Source organism: Nelusetta ayraudi, unplaced genomic scaffold (assembly GCF_046127955.1).
Source record: "Nelusetta ayraudi isolate G7.1 ecotype Tasmania unplaced genomic scaffold, CSIRO-AGI_Nayr_v1 ptg000165l, whole genome shotgun sequence".
NCBI classification, from domain to species: domain Eukaryota; kingdom Metazoa; phylum Chordata; class Actinopteri; order Tetraodontiformes; family Monacanthidae; genus Nelusetta; species Nelusetta ayraudi.
Genome location: NW_027466215.1, coordinates 124872 through 142160, shown reverse-complemented (window position 1 = coordinate 142160; position 17289 = coordinate 124872). Strand labels below are relative to the sequence as shown.

Genomic DNA, 17289 nt, shown 5'->3' with positions numbered 1-17289 from the left:
GCAGCTCCTGCCGCTAATGAAGGAGGTCGGTCGGGCTGCATCCCATTTCTTTTCTTTTTATTTCATCGCGCAGAGAGCTTGTGGCCTCGCTGATCTGGTTTTCTCTGCCCCTCTGTTCACAAATGAAGGCGACGGCGTTTGTCTGTGGAGTGTGGATCACTTTGATTTTGCGAGCTGGCGGCTGACGTCAGGAACAGGAGGGGGAGGGCCAATGGTTATTGGTGGTGTATGATCATAGCAGTTGCAGTCTGGGATTAGGAGTCCCTTAGAGTGATGGTGTTATTGTCCTTATTGTCAACGTTCAAAATAAAAGATACTTTATTCAAGATGCAAATTTATCAGATTCAAACGATTGCTCTCCGAGTATTTTTTGGAAGCAAGTGTCTAAAATTTTCTCTCAATAATTCTTAAAATTCCCCCCAAAATAAAAGTCTCATTAAGATGAAGAGAGCAAGAATAGAGCAAGTGCCGCGTAAACTCTCCCCTTAATAAATCCAGAAGTCCTTGCTGACGTTCTCAAACTCTGCCAGAGATCATCTGGGACTTTGGGAAGGCTTTTTAACGAACTTTGAACTTTTACTTTTACTTTGAAGGGACTCAACAGAGGAACTTAAGCAGGCGGAACGATCGAAGACTTCGGGGTTTGGTGGTGGTCAGGATCAGATGGTGTTTCCTCGTCTAAACACCCCCGTCGACAACAACCGCCGATATTTCTAACAGTTGTCACATCTCGCATCTTTGGCACGAAAATGGAAGGCGACTCCAAAGTGTCGAGCGTCTCTTTTTAAAGGAGCTTCACGCAATAATTGAGGGGGTAAACGCATCAGACGCGCCTCTGTCTCTCATTCAAGATAATAACAATAATGGAGTGGATTTATACGCCGCTTCTCCAGACGCTCAGAGCGTTTTACATTGAACCTATTATTCATTCACACCGCATTCACACTGCTGGTGGCGGTGAGCTCCATGTGTAGCCACAGCTGCCCCCAGGCAGACTGATGGAAGCTTGGCAGCCAACCTGCACCAATCGGCCCCTCCGACCACCACCCAGCATCCACCCACAGTCGTACGAGGCGGTGTGGGTGACGTGTCTTGCCCAAGGACACAGCGGCAGACTGGGATGGAGCGGGATTTGAACCGCCACCCAAGATGAATCTGATTGGCTGCTGCTGCTGCTGCTGCTGCTGCTGCTGCTGCTGCTGCTGCTGGAGCTGGAGCTGGAATCAAACAGAGATGTGAGGGAGATGAAGCCGTCGCTGTGTGGGAGGGTCGGGAGGTGAGGAGGCCCTGGGAGTCTATCCCTCTCTCACATTCCCTCTCTCACCTTCCCTCACCTCGGCTTTACCGCTGCCACCACCGCCTGGACCCCCTGTCCTCCCCCTCTGACCCCCACCCCCGCTGCTCATCTCTCCTATTTTCCTCCCAATATCAGTGTGACAAATTGTGCCTGCCAGAAAACTATCTGTCATTGTTCTACATCTCCTCCTCCTCCTCCTCCTCCTGCTCCTCCTCTCTCATGGTCTCTCTTTCCTCCCTCTCTTACAGCACACACTGCCTCCCAGTATTTTCCCCCACCCTAATGGTTTCATGTTCCAAACCCGCGTGGCCACTTTATCTTTCTCCCCTCTTGCTTCTTCTTCTTTTTTTCCCTCCTCTGCCTCTAACCTCATCTCATTCTGTCTCTGCTCTTATTGCGCGCCGCAGTTGTGCCCTTGTTCTCGCTGTTTCTCATTTCTTCTCGGCCACCTCGACAAACTTGTTTTTGTTTCCTAATACCGCCGTCATCACTCTGTCTGCTCCTCCTGTCTGGCAGCGGCGCGGCGCCGCGGTGGTCCTGGGGAGGAAAAGTGGCTTTTGTTTCTCTCAGGTTGTTCATTAACTGTGATAAATACCTGAAAGCTGATCAGTCCCAGCTGCATAATGGCCGAGACCTTGTGTCATTTTGTTGCTAATCAATAAAGAGTTTCTGTTTTTCCCTCCATTACATTGGCTGGAACTGCTTGTAATTAATGGGACCTTGTTCACACACGTGTGTTGATTTGCTGTTTGTCTTCTTGTCACCAAACAAGCAGATTCTCCGCTGGTGAAAAATCGTGAGGAATGAGTCGAGATGTTTTTGGCTCGTTCCTTTGGTATTGAAGTCCTCCGGTGGCCTTTTTTGTGCTTCTTTTTTAACGTCGTCTTTCAGTGTAATACTCTGAAGCAAGTCATTTTCTTTGTCATACAATTTTGTTGTTCTCAAGGCTCCCGATTGGCCAACGGGTCGCTGTGCAGAGGTCATTCTGCCACAGTTTGGTCTGATGTGTGTTGGCATCATCTGACAACCTGCATATACAGTGGTGTGGATGACATTTTCAAGAAAAGACAAGGGACTATTTATATTCAGGAAGTTGGAGGCTGCGTTTCACAAGGGAGGAAATGCATCAGGATGAAAGTGGATCAATTATGAAAAACTGACTTTTTCAGCTAATTTTGTGTCTTTTTGCATACTGGCGTTCCGACTAACACACCATGTTCCACAAAGTGACAACTTCCTCATTTTTAAGTGGGCCGACTTTGTGACTGCCCTCAAACGAGCCGTTGGGATTTTGCTCGACTTTCTTCATCACTACCGCACTTCTTCAAAGTAGTGAGCGACTGGCCAATCGCAAGGGAGAGGGCTGTGCCAGGGCGGAGCCTCGGATGGAGAGAAACTCTTGTTCTGTGAGGCCTGTGCAGCTCAAACTGGGACCGGTTCCACCAAACCACCCTTGTTTATTGTTGGAACTGGGACCGCCAAAGTTAGTCTCTTAAATCTGGAAGTGACCATCAGCCCCCTCAACACTGCGCTTAGACAGGTGAAAGATAGGCGGTGCTTCCATCAGTAACGACGACGACGAGAGTCGACTCCAGTTGGCGAGTGAGAGAGACGGCGGAGGAGCAAGAAGGAGCGGCGAGGAGGGAGGAAGGCAAATAGCAGTGTTTTGCAAGCGGCGGCGTTTGGCAAGCGGCGCGCGTGATGGATCATTATCGCTTTCCCGAGCATGACTCATCTGCCGAAGCTAAAGAGCTTTTCATAAATAATTTGCCTTTTCATAAGTAACGCCGGGGAATTAAAAAGTGGAGGTGAAGGCCTGTGACGACACATCAATCAACGTCGCCGCGAGTCCCTGGGACGTGGAGGAGGACCTTTAAAGGGTAAACAAGTTGGAATGGTGGTTGGCGATCGCGCCAGGGTGGGGTGTGTGTGTGGGGGGGGGGGGTTTGGCAATGATGGCAGTGCTAATGAGAAAAAAAGCAAGTAAACCCCCCCCCCCCAAAAAAAAATCAATCTTTCATTATTTGGGAAGCACTTTTCCCCCACAGCTTTTAGCTCCCTGCTGTCTGCGATCACACTAACTTTGTCCTTCTGGCTTCACCTTAGAAATAAAGCGGAGAAAACAGGCAGGTAAAGGGAGCAGAAAGCCTTTCCTTTTTTTTTATTTTGTTTTATTTTTTTTTCGCACTTTATGCATTTCAGCAGGGGCGCCTTAAACCGGGCGCTGACAGAGGGTGATAAACTTTGATTGATGCCCGTGATTATGAGTCATGCTTAGCATTATTGAAACAGTGAACCTCTTGGGCAATTTATTCAGGAGGAATAACAGTTAACCTCATAAAAGCCTCCCAGTCAAGTCTGCCTCATTTATCTGCTGACCTCTAAAGCTGCGCGCTGAATGTTAGAAGTTGTTCTCTTTGCTCCCCGCTGCTCCCTTTTCTTTTCTCTCTTATTGTTGTTGGCGTTTCTTGGCAAGTCGGCCCGGAACGCGATCCGATCGCAGGGGCTGGCTGCTTTGAACAGCAGCGCTCTCTTCCATGTGAGAAAATTGTTTTGCGCGTGTATGCGTGTGTTTTAATTTCGAACGTTTTCTATTATAGTTTTTTTTTCCTGGCGGAGCCGCGCTAGAACCGAGCCGCTTTTATTTTGCGCGTGTATGCTCATGGCTTTATTACTCGTCTCCTCGCTGCATCGCACGCCTCGCAATTACACCAAAATCCCGCCACAGTGTCGGAAAGTTCTGTCTGTGTTAAACTGTCGCCGCCAGCTCGGAATTATTGCTCAATTCCCGAGTGGCGACCTCGAAAACACCGGCGGACTTTCTGGTGGTAATTGCAAAGCCAACCACTTGGAAAACAAGGGCCGCCCGTCGCTGGTAGCCAGCATGCAGCCCCCCAACTCCTCCCACAACACGTTCCTAAAAGCCCCGGAGAAAATGTTCAATTAAAGGGCGCCGCCGCTGAAAACACTGGCCGAAGAATCCGGCGGAGGTGTCGTCTCACGGGTTCTCCTCCACTTTCTTTGCTGTTTGTCCCCGTCGTCTCTCTGCTCCTTTCTCCTTCTCCGCAAATATGGATGAGCAGGTTGCTCAACATGCGGCCATGCATATTCACATGTTCCTTTGATGCTCGGCTCCCAGGTCCGTGTTAACGCCCACATTTGAAAATGAGCGCAGCCGCTCAGGCCCGGCCTTGTTTTCCTCGGCGAGTCCGGCGCTAACAGCGCGCAGGAAGCTAGCGGGACGTTTGTCGGAATCGCCTTCTGGAATCAGGATCCGTACAGCACATTGGCTCATTGGTCAGACCACACACTCCACTCAAGGTTTATGTTACCGATGTACTGCAATAGAAGATGGACATTAAAAGTATCTGTCATACACTACCAGTCAAAACTTTGGACTCATACTGTTGATTTAATGGTTTTTCTTTCATTTTCATGACTGTTCACATTGTAGATTGTCACTCAAGGCATCAAAACTATGACTGAAAACATATGGAATATATATTAAACAAATAAGTGTGAAATAACCAACAAGTTTTTTATTTTAGATGATCTAGAATAGCCACCCTTCATATGAAATACATATAACATAACATATTTCGGTTTTTAACTTCAGTATGTATCTACAGCGTAGAAAGTAGTAAAGATAAAGATGAAACGGGTGTTTGCAAATGTTTGACTGGTAGTGTACACATGTATAAATAAATATATTTGACCTACGACATGACGGTCAAACTGATGTCTGTACGTTTTGAAGGCGGTGCCACACAGCGCACGGTAGCAGAGCACTCAACACTTCCGGCAATTGATTCTTCCACCGATAGGGAGGCCTGCGTCACGTTAGCAGCAGGAATTAGGGGGGAAAGCAAACCCTCACAGTGGCGGCGTGAAAGGCACAGGAGGCACGAGCACTCAAGACTTGTGCTCCTGCGGCCGCTGAGTGGTCGCAATGAAGGATTGCCGGAGGGGAGAAAAAAAGAGAGAATCTACGGAGACTTTTAAAAGCCTTTGATGAACCGCAGCTGTGGCTGTGTCAGAATCGTGTTGCAGACATTGAAAAAGCTCTGATTCCTTTATGCACCGCGCGCTGCCCGGCCTTCATTTGCTGTCAGCCAGCAGCAGGAAAACGGAAGGAGAGAAAATAGTGTTTCCCTGGAGGGCCGTCACCCCCCGATGTGGCTGACAGAAGGAATGTAGATTCCCCAACATGTGTATTACTCTTATTATGGATTTGCAATTATTCAGCCCAGCTATTATTATTTTTTCGCAACCAGCCATTAACATGCCGGCACAGGAAGTTACTGCTGGGGGTCGGGGGGTGGGCGGGGGAGGGTCGTGCTTCCCACCTGCCTGTGGGAGTTTTCACCGCCGATTTAAGTGCCTCTTTAATTTCATTAGTGGACGTAGGGTTTTTCTTTCTGTTTTTTTTTTTGTTTTTTTTCCGCCGCGAGCGCCAAACGGAAGTCTTAACTGATTCTGATGTGGAAACGCAAAGAGCCATATAGAGAGAATCACTGTAAATGCTAATGAGCACGAGCGTGCGCGGGCAACGCGCTCAGAGCTTTCGGGATCTCGACGCCGTAAAGGAGAATTTAGAAGGATTTCAAACGGTCCCGCAGAAATGGATGAAAGGAAAGAGGGGCGGTGGTGGGGGCGCAGCGTTTGCAATAGCGCACGTCACATGCACTTCTTTAGTTTTCATGTGAGTGTCGACTGTAAGCTCTCCCTCAGGGATCGCAGCAGATTTCCCCTCTCCAGCCTGGCCTCTTTGCTCCGTTCAACATCGCGTACGCGTTAGATTGAAGTCATCATCAACCCTGCAGGACGGCTCCAGTCATGTGTTCAACCCAGCCGACTGCCGCTCAGAGGCCCGTCTGGCCTGATACCGGCATGCGGTGGCTTCAAAACCCGCTCACGATTCCAGGCCAGCATTGAGGGTTGGACTCGGGGAGTGGTGGAGATGATCCCAGACTGGGATCGATCAAGTCCTTTTTTTAAAATACATAGAACACAGTACAACATGAGTGCAGCACCGAGCCAGAGGTTCAGCTGCCGCTTCCAGCGGAGCTGCCAGACATTTTAAAAAAAAAGGGGGAAAAAAAGAAATAAACTTTTTGTTTTCCTTTTTCTCGCAATAATATCGCAAATTGTCTGATTTGGATCTCACCGGCCAACTTTTTCTGGTCTGCTGTAGACCGCCTCCCACACGGCAGAGCCTTAGAAAAGCTGCACTAATTGGACAATTGTGGGCGCCACCACCTCGCAGAACATCATCAGGCTTTATGTACAAATATAAACCACGTCAGTGATTATTTTTGCCAGGTAATTACCCGCATTCAGCCCCGCCATCAATTTCATCGATCGCACTTCTTCCTCTTCCATGAATCACAAACGCGCCCAAACGCCCACCGCCATGTCGGCTCTCTGTAGTCTGCTGTTGTCTTTATGTAACCGAGGGGCTCCGAGGGTCGTGTGATTAGTGTGAGTGCAACCCATGTCTCCTTCTGTGGCACTGTGCCAAGGACTGCCCTTGGAGGTCACATGGTTGCACAAGGGTGTGTGTGTGTGTGTGTGTGTGTGTGTGTGTGTGTGTGTGTGTGTGTGTGTGTGCGCGTGCGTGCGTTATACCGCTGGCTGGGTGTGACCCACCACGCGCAAAATTGGACCAGGCAAAAACTCAAGCGAAAACAATCATGTCTAATGTCTAATGGTTTTTATTTTGCTCATCCGTCTGGAAATAATAATTACAAAAAAAAACGATGTCACGAACTGTCCAGAAAGTAAAAAGCTTCTCCAGTTGTGAAGCTATGGAAGGAGACAAGTGGTCAACCCTTCTGTCTTCCACATGCAGGGACCGACCAATCAGGTTTCTTCACCGCCAGTTGGGTCAGTTGGTGACAGCGACAGCAGACTTCAAACTTTATTTATTTATATGACACTTTTCATACCAAACTCAAAGTGGCTCACAACAAAGAAAAAAACATGAACAACAGAGATAAAGAAAAGAAAAGAAAATTAAAACACATTCATTAAGACAACCAGGCAAAATTCAAACATCTTAGCAAAAAAAAAAAAAAAAATCACCTAAATGTTTGACCATAACCCAAAACTAATTCCCCGTGAATTAGGGAGGGACGTTGGAGGGGGCGGAGCATCACCTGCAGAGCGCCAAGCGGCGTCAGACGGGCAACATCAAAAGATGCTGCAGATGCATATTAATCATCATTCACGGCGCAGCAGAGCAGCGGAGCAGCAGTGCAGCAGTGCAGCAGTGCCATTAAGCCTAATGACAGCGGCCTCGGAGGGGGCGGCCAACAGAAGGGCTTCAGGGTCCTCGGTCGGGGGGGTTGGATGGGAGACGGGATTGCCCGTCTCCGTCTCCGGGATGCTGCTCCGAATCCCCCCACTTCCCCCCCCACCACCACCACCACCACAGATCCTCCCTTACGCCGGCTCTCTTCAGCCCCTCTATTCAAAAAGCCGTAATTGCATCATTTTTCAAGGCCCTTGCTTCTGTCTGGCGGCGAGGCCGGCGCCATTAATCAAACTAATGGAGAAGTAAGTGATTTCAAAATATAGGCTTTGATCATGCACCTTCCATCCTCTTCCCGGGCTCCGCCCCTTCTCTCCCGGCCGGCTCTTTGTGTTGCCCCTCCCACCCTGCCACGTCTCTCTTTGCTCAGGGCGGCACCGCGGGCCCTCGCAGTCAAGCCCTGAGATGAAGACCCTCGCTTCTCGTCCTTGCGGTCAGTCCGTCTGTCTTTGTGGCGCTGCATCCCCCATTAGAGCTCATCTCCGGCCGTTTGGCGGCGGCAGTAATGTGCGCGAGGGGTTGCGGGAGTCGTCGTGGCCTTTTTAAAGAGCGCCGCGTCCCGAGGAATCGCAGTTCAGACACTTTTATTGATCTCGATGAGACAGATTGAATTAAAGTGGCTCCTCAGCTCTATTGGAAATCTTGCTGGCCGCAAAGCAGCAAAACCATCACTCTGCCGCTACTAGAGCCTGCTGGCAAATTAGATTCCCCCGCAAGCGAGCGAGCGAGCGAGTGAGCGAGCGAGCGAGACTGGAAGCCCTGAGCTTCGAGAGCGGCGCTTTGAGTCTTTATTGTACAAGGAGGTACGGCTGGATGCAGCAAATGCTGCATCCACTGAAACAAATTGCTTATTTTCTTGTCTGTTCATCTGAAGAGCGTTTCCATTCCTCTGCAAACCCCCCTGGAACGTTGTTTACCTGTAATTACTGTTTTATAAATCTTTTTTTGTTTTGTTTTGTGAAAAACCCAGAATGGCCCTTCAGCTCACGCGCTCCACTCTGCTAATCGTCACATAAAACAAACCCAAAAGTTAAACGCATTTGACAATAAAGACTTTAAACTTAACAGCTCGCCGACGTTATATCTCAATATTAGCCAAGGAAGCAGTTGGCAGAGGACGAGCGAAGCCTCCTCCGCTCGCTGTTTGGAGGGAGGAAAAAAAAAATAGCGCCGTGTCAAACTTAAACTTTCACACTCCCACTCGCTGTAACACCTCTCCTTTCCCATGGCGGTCCGAGAAGACGCTCCTCAGCCTGCGCCGGAGTAATTAGGATGAGTTTCAGATCCTTCCTCGGCCCGGTTAAACTCGCCGTGACTCCTCTTAATCCGTCTTTTCTTGTTTGCTTGCTTCGTTTTGCCGGTCGAGTTCAGCCGTTTGCAGCCTGATCAGCCCGAGTCCGGTGCATCGAGTCTGCCTACTTAACATGACCCGTAGTACTTAACGAGAGCCAAGAACTTCCTTATTGCTGCGGAGAGGGCGGCAGCATCAATACAGACCCAGAAGGCAGCAGCGTGATTTATTAAAAGGTTCTCTTGTGTGTGTGTGTGTGTGTGTGTGTGTGTGTGCGTGTTGTTATTGTATTGTTTCTCGGAGAGATCAAACTTCTCCACGGCGTTCTGGGTTGTGCTCTGGGCAGCCGCTTGTTCTCCTGTTCTATTCTCATACATGTTGTAGGCACCCATGAATTTCTCATTCTCACAGCGTGCTATTCGTGTCAGAGCCCCCCCAAGGATGTGATTGGCAGCTAGAATGTGGCTTCAGGCTCTGGCAGGCAAAGTTGAAAACTGTGTTGGGTGAAAAAAAAAAAAAAAAAGGGACAAGCTTTTGATAAAAATGAATGAGGAAAGCCTGCCTTCACGCCGTGGCGGCGGATTTTGTTTGATTGCAGCCTCGATGCCATTTATATGCTTTGAATTTTTTTGGGCCCTTGACTGGAGCTCATGTGTCACACTCAAAGCCCGCCAGTAAAATCTGGGTCTGGTTTGGCACTTCATGGGGCCTGCAGGAGTGTAAAGGGTTGTGTAATCGTCTCAATATCGACTCCAGTGCTGCTTTACAGTTTGCATCGGCCGTAAACTACATCTCCCGCCGTGCAGGCGTGAGCCATGCGGGAGCACGGTGGGGAAATACCCACCAATGATCCCCAAATAATCCCAAGTTTAGGGTTTGCTACAGAAGAGGATTAGGGCCACAAGAAGAGAAAAAAATTGATGTAAAAAAGACGGAATTTTGTGAATAAAATCTTAATTTTGCGTCGTTTTTACATGGCCTTTTTTTTTTTTTTTTTTTTTACAAAATTTTGACTTTATTCACAAAATTTCAATTTAAAACTGGAAATGAAAACTTAAATAAAAATCTCCTTCCTGCAATATATTTTTTCTCTTCTAGTGGTCCTAATCCTCCTAATCCTCTCGTAGGTTTGCTGATGCAGAATTTGCACTTCTTAGTTCATAGCTAATGCAATGGTATTTCTCATTTTTAATGATGCTTATCTTTGCAACTTAATATGGTTTTTATTCGTATGTTGGAATCTCTCCCAGCTGCTAGGTGGCCCCTTTGCACTCGACAACACTCAGTCCACTGCACTCACTTTGTTTGCCAGCCAAGGTGGCATTGTTTCAAGTTAAAAAGAAATTAACCAAAAAAAAAAAACCTGCTGCATCTGATGGAGAGGGTGTTGGAACACACAGAGCGGGACCTTCAGGCCAGGTGCACCTGTTATTCCTCATGCAGCAGCAGCAGCAGCAGCAGAAGGCTCTGTGTCTGTGCAGGTGGACAGCAGCATATGCCACGTTCTCCTGTGTCGCCGTCCCAGAAAAAGCTGCAAATTATTCTCAATTCTCTCCCGGCTTGCCTGCCACATCACATCCCAGCCGCTGCCTCAGCCGCCGCCACCACCACCGCCGACTTTTTTTTTTTCTTCTTCTTCTTCTTCCGCTGGCAGCTGATAAGACGGCTCCGTCTGCCGGCCGCTCCATCACAGCGGACGGGGAGAAACTTGCTGCTGGGGAAGAGTAATACAAGTGTGCGCTTGACCCTCCGTCCACATCAGTCAGAGGAGCCCGTTATATTCCTGCATCCGGGGCGGCCCGTCCACATTCATCTTCCTCAGCGTCAAGTTAAATGCGGCTCTGTTAACAAGCTGGCGGCCCTCAGGTGATGCATCAGCGGAGCTGGCGAAGGTCACGCGACGCGCTCGCACTCGCGCACCCGAGCTGATGTAGAGCCGCGCCGTGGACCGCAGTCATCGGATGTGTTGCGGTCAGACCTCGCCGAGTGAGACGCGGCGCGCTCAGAACTATTGAATGCAGGTTCAAAAATAAAGTCAACTCTGAAGCCTTAATGTAACACTGGTGGGAAGGAGAGGGAGAGAGAGCGAGAGGGAGAGAGAGAGGGAGGGAGAGAGAGAGAGAGAGAGAGAGAGAGAGAAGCAGCTCTGAAAGACGTTTCCTATTCATTTCACTCCGACTGCGTGCGCAGCAGTGCAGGTGCACCAGGCCCGTCACGCCTGTGATTCTGCAGTTTATTCCTGGCGCTGCACAATGGAGCAGGCGGCTTTTCACTGCTCTCAGCTCCAGGCACTCAGTCTGCGACTTCGTCTCAAAGGACTTTGTGTGAAAAGACCCCAGTGATTCATTCGTTCATTCATTCATTTATTTGTTTATTCATTTTTATTTTTTTTTCCTGTCCACTTCTGTTTTGCACAGAGGTCCCAAATGCAGCGCCGACAGAGAGGGACAATTCTATTATTTATGCGCCCAAATAAAAATGAGGCACCTCGCTCTGTCTTTTAAGAGCTTCATTCAGCGGCTGATTCATTTTTGTGAAGCTAATGGCCTAAGAATGGAGGGAAGTGCTTCACTGTTTTAGTCTCTTCACCTAAAATCACCAGACTAATGTTGGGTAATGGTGACATGCATTATTTAGTCAGATTTGAACAGCAGACTTTTCTACATTTTTTTTTTTTTAATCCAGTCTAAGTAGATTTTTAATTTTAAATGATGCCATTTGCAACTTCATTTTTTTTTTTTTTTTACATTTCTTCCAAAGTTTTTTGATCACCTTCCCTCTCACCTCAACAAATTGAGGCCTTAATGTCACCACTAACAATTCCTTACCGAAAAATGGAGGAATTCCCTAAAAACAAATATGAATTTGGGACTCACTAATATTTCCCATGCACTCCGGGTCCTCCTGCTCACCACCTGTATGGAACTCCGCTTCCCTCTGTGACATTCTACATGTTATTTTTAGTTACAGCGTTTCTTCCTCAGCTGACATTGAAGTCTTTGTCTGCTGCTTGAGAAACGGGGGAAGTTCCAAATTCATCACCTGGATCCTCTCCCACTCTCCTGGCTGTCCGCCCGCCCTCTCGTCAGACTCTTCAGGCTCTTCAGGCTCTTCAGCCTGCTGCCGTATTCAGACAATGTCACATCAGAGACTTTACGGAAGCCTCCTCCTCCATAATATTGCAAGTCGTCTGGTCTTTATCAGCATGAATTCAACTTTGAAATTAAAAAATTACAGAACGGTTCGTTCTTATCTTCCCCTGTTCCGCTCTTCCCCTCCTCGCCTGCGGTGGCGCTGCAACGGGATTGGCTCATCGCTGAGGGAGGAGACGAGACAAACACTGACCGCGAAACCTCGATATTCATCCGTTGGCTAACCTGCGAAGCTCCGCAACCACGCAGACTGCAGGCTGCTGTGAGTCTGGACTCTGAGAAACTTCGCCGAGAGGAAAGTGTAGCAGATCTGAGGCATGATTTTTGTTTTTTGACGTTGCACTCCCGTGCCGTCGCCGCCGTGGTGGTCTCGGGAGGCCACCTGCTCCTGATCGCCGACAGCAGGGACGCGTTAAGATGGCGGCTCCGCCACCGAGGGCCGCGGAGCAGAACTCACAGCGACTCTTTGTTTTTTTTAGTTCTGTCGCTTCACAAATCTGGCAGGAATTGGTGAAAGTCGTGAAAGAATCTTTTCTTTCTTCTCTGTGCCGCCACTGACGAGTCGGTGTCAGTGAGATCGTGTTGGCCCATCAACCGAGAAGGATAATGCAAGAGATATTATCACCTTTCATTAACAAATTCTCACCAAGTGAAACTACATGAGAGATTTCCCCAGCGAAGCCTGAAGCCCTTTTAGAACAAAAAGAATCAATTTTACCCCCCGAATGCCAAACAAAGTGAGACAAATAATTGATTCATTATTTTCCAGACTGTGAGGAAAAGCTGCTGGCAGGTTGCAGTCATTTGTTGTTATTAATCTAACCTAATCTGCTGTGCTGCAGCTACAACTACACTGTTCCAAGATGATGTTCAGTGACCATTGCGACGCTGATGAGTTTTTTTGGCTTTGTCGGCGAAACAAAAGAAATGCATCTGGTTGTCTTGTCATCTCGCCGCAATAGTTAAAAAAAATACACATTTAATTAGCTGTTAGCTTGAGAAGACACGTGCATTAAACCGAACCGCTTTCAATATCACTTGTTTCCTTTGACAGCGTTCTGAAAGCTGAAGACACTTCTTTTCTCTTCCTTCAACCGCTTAACATTAGGATTTCAGTGAGAGTCGCTGAACTTGTTGGCGAAGCGCCTGCCGGGGCTAAATTAGTTTTAGTGAGGCATTCAGCGGCTCAGCCCCTGGACCTTAAGTGCTTTTTATTGGGGGGGCATAGGGGGGCACTCTCGACCGATTTGACGCTAGTTCCTTTTGGTTTGCTTAACAACCCTCCTCAGCTCCTCCTCAGCGCACTCCCTGCGCCCTCTCAGCCGGCAGGCTCTACAATTGGAGCTGGCGTCCCGTGGCTGCCTTTGTGGCACTGCTACTGTATTTTTTCTTCTTTTTTTGGGGGGGGCGGGAGGGAGGAAGAAAGAAAGGCAGAGCCTGCCAGGGGGTGCTTTGCCTCTCTGATTGGAGATCTGACTGTCGCCGGGCTTCAGCTGTTTGAACGGCGTGGAATATTCTCAGATGTCACTTCAGGCTGTTGCGTCTCTGAGTGTCTGAAAAAAAAACCTCACTGCTGCCCAAAGTTCAACGCTCGCATATCAACTGAGGAGAAAGGAGAGAAGGGAGGCGCAGGAATATATAACACTTGGCCGGATGTCGGTGACATTTCAGGCCCCGGAGGAAACGTCAGACTTTGGAGGGATGTATTTTTAGGGATGATACGGCTGCATCATGCTACTACTGCTGCTCGCAATGAATGCATGCACCCCAGAAAAAAGCTGCTGGTGAGTGTGAATGTGAATGTGTGGAAATAATAATATTAATAATAATAATAATAATAATAATAATAATAACAATGAGAAGAAGAAGAAGAAGAAGAAGAAGAAGAAGAAGAAGAAGAGCAGGGAAGGAAAAGTGTAATTAAATAAAGGGGAAAAAAAGTTTTTAGGTGCTGCCCTACAAAGACGTTCTCCTTCCTGCTCAAATCCATTTCATAATAGATAAGGGGGGGGGGGGGGGACAACTGTTAGTCCACAGTGCGGCGCTTCCTGTGAAGGTCAAAGTGCCTGATTGGCTGCTCTGCTTTTCCTTCTATTGATGCTGGAGAGACCAACACCTTTCCAGCACAGCTCCCAGTGTCTCTCTCTCTCTCTCCCTCGCTCTCTCACACACACCCACACACACGCATGCACGTCTCCGCTTGTCACATCCGCTCGGCTGCGGCGAGGGTTAAACGGCGGCGTCGTTTAGCTTAATCAGGCTTTATTTCTGAAGTCGTCGGCGCTCCGACGCGCCGTGAACTGGGCCTGAACCTCTCCAGCGGTTGGTCGGCTGCCGACGGGCGAGAAAAAAAAAAAACCCAAAAAAGCAAAAAAACAATGGTGCGCATTAACCAACCAACCCACAGCGCAGCACTTGACTTTGTTTTCTTGCATCATGGCATCTGACAGATTAGGTCTGGAACAATGAGCGCGGCTGCAGGAGCTGTCGTCTCCCGTGAATGTCAAGATTACTCTTCAAGGCAGACAATGGTTCCCATTGTCACAGCTGGTGGGTGTGTGTGTGTGTGTGTGTGTGTGTGTGTGGGGGGGGGGGGGGGGGAGTTGTGATTATAATTTGAATTAATGGCTTACGTTCACATGAAAGGAATCAGATCTTCTTTTTTTGGGGGGGGGCCATTATGCACATGACAAGAAGAATTCCCAGCTGATCTTTCACATATGCAACTTTGAGAAAACGCCTGGCGGATTTGCCGAGTTTTGCTTCGCCGACGCCGTCGCAAAGAGTTTGTCAAATCTCGGCTCTTGGCGGGCGGCTCCGGCGCTAATGCGAATGATCCGTGTGAAAAATCTGTCTCGCGCCATCTGCGACGGGATCAGATATATAAATACATGGAGGCATACGCATTTATTCTGTGCGCTACATTAGAAAGGAGACGCCGCTGCGGATGCAAGCGAGCTACGAAGATTTCGCTCAATCCTCCGAGAATGCACTTTTTTCCCGAACCCACCCCTCACTCTCACTCCATACTCACGCCAGTTCACGTTCCGTCCGGCCGTTTCCCCCCGTTGCCTGCACATCGCCCGCGGCGCTGCCTCCAGCGCTCCGTCCATCCAAGTCCTGCATCGTTTTGCACTTTGCGCCGCTCCTGTGTAAACACAAAGACACGCATTATTTCCATCAGTGGAAATCCTCCCCCTGCCCCCACTCCGCCCAACTTCAACTCAACTCCATTTGCTGTTAGCGTTGAAAAAACTGCTGAAAATCGTCCCTTAATAAAGTGGACGGTGAGTGTTTTGCAATGGGGTGCAATGTAGATGTTGGCCTTGTTATTTTGTTTTTTTTGTTCAACCTTGACTACACTAGAATATTGATGTATGGATTCATTCCAAGTAGATCTTGGTGGGATATTAAACAGACAGCCGTTCATTATGCAAGTTGAATTTTCCTAATGTCTGCCTCTATAGACGATCACGCCAGGAGGGAAAAGCAGCCGGTGGGGTCTTTAAATTAAGAGTGTTTAAAAAAAAAAAAAAAAAAAACATTTTCCACTTTTAAAAGGCCACCTGAGCAAATGAAGCTCAAATGAATTAATTGCCCGTGCAGAAGGCTGAAGGTTGGCCCTCATCAAGGTCCAACCGCCCCCTCACTCACTCACCCACCCACCCACATACCTTTTCACATGCAAATTCACACGTGCCGCTGTTTCCCGGCATCTGCTAACAAAGTGGAATTATCCATTCAAATTTGCGCCGTCTCCTTAATTTAAAGTACACGGAGCGGCACTCCATGCGTGAAGGTAAACACTGGTACCGGCTGCTGTCGCGGTCGCGCCTGTTTGATGGGCTGGAGGAGCATTAAAGTCAAATCATGTCTCGTCAAAGGTGAGGAGATCGATTCGCAGCTTGTTGGTTTTGTGTGTTTTCTTCTCTCTCTCTCTCTCTCTCTCTCTCTCTCTCTCTCTCTTTTTTTTTACCCTAAAGGAAAAACTGCGGCAGATATTTCTATTGGATTCATGTTGAGACATCAGTCTTCATTGCTTCGTGTGAAACAGATTCATTCCTACACTAATGAGAGCCATTTGCAGAGCGAGAGAGAGAGAGAGAGAGAGAGAGAGAGAGAGAGAGAGAGAGAGAGAGAGAGAGAGAGAGCAGGTATTTGGACATTAAGCACAGCAGGTTTTGACTGTGTGCAGTTTCAAGTATTGACATTGACGCTGCGTTTCCCAGTGCTGTTTATTTTATGTTATTTCATTTTTACTTGAGTTAATCTAATGCATAAACACTTGGTCCAATACCCAGATTATTCACATTATCACCTTGGCGCGATAATTACTTCGTGGGTTGTTTTTTTTTCACCCTGTAATTCCTGGAGAAGGATTTACGGCCGTTCATTCACCTGACAAGGACGGCGACAAGGAGGAAATTTGATGGGAGAGCGGCAGAGCGGAAAGCGGGGGGGGATTATCGTTCCCCAATCACGCTGCCAATTAGCCGCATTCAAAAACCAGCCGACAGCCAAAGTGAACGGCAGTAATCACGGCTGGAGAGGAAAACATGGATTCTGATCAACCGCGTGTCGGAGCAAAAACACTTTATAAGATACCCACGCGGCAGAAGGACTTGGCTGCACGCAGCTAAGTTTGATGAGAGTTGTACCAGCAAGCAGGGTGTGCAATATAGAGTAAGAGCAATAACTTACATCCACAGGACAGGATATCATGTACTGTGTCGTATTGTATCACCACCTGAGATCATACGATACGATACGATAGATCCAAGATGATACGATTCGATATGGATTGTATTGGTAGGTTAGGACACAATACGATACAGACTATGGTACGGAAGGGCAGTATGTCACACCATGCATACGTTCCCGATGAATGTTCCAATAAGATGTGAAGCGATATCGTACCGTATAGTATCGTATCGTATTGAATCGTATCGTTTCGAATCGTATTGAATCGCATCGTTATCGTATTGAATCGTATCGTATCGAATCATATCGTATCGAATCATATCGTTTCATACTTTATCAACAAAGTGATACAATATGATATGGAATGCTATGTTAGGACACAGTATGATGCGCAGGTCACACCATACATACGCTCCAAAATGTTCCAGTGATACGATGCGCCTTCACTCGGCAGAGTTGGGAATACCTTAACACATAAAAGACTTTAAAAACCCGTTTTCTTTGGCTGCCAGTAAAAGCCTGGCCTCCCACATGT

At 48.1% G+C, this 17289-nt stretch overlaps 1 protein-coding gene across 2 annotated transcripts in view; it reads left to right on the top strand.

The window, feature by feature from the left end:
* The window catches only part of LOC142880287 (glutamate receptor ionotropic, delta-1-like), a 206504-nt gene that overhangs the window by 150455 nt on the left and 38760 nt on the right, over window positions 1-17289 (top strand). The gene's annotated exons all lie outside the window — the stretch shown is intronic.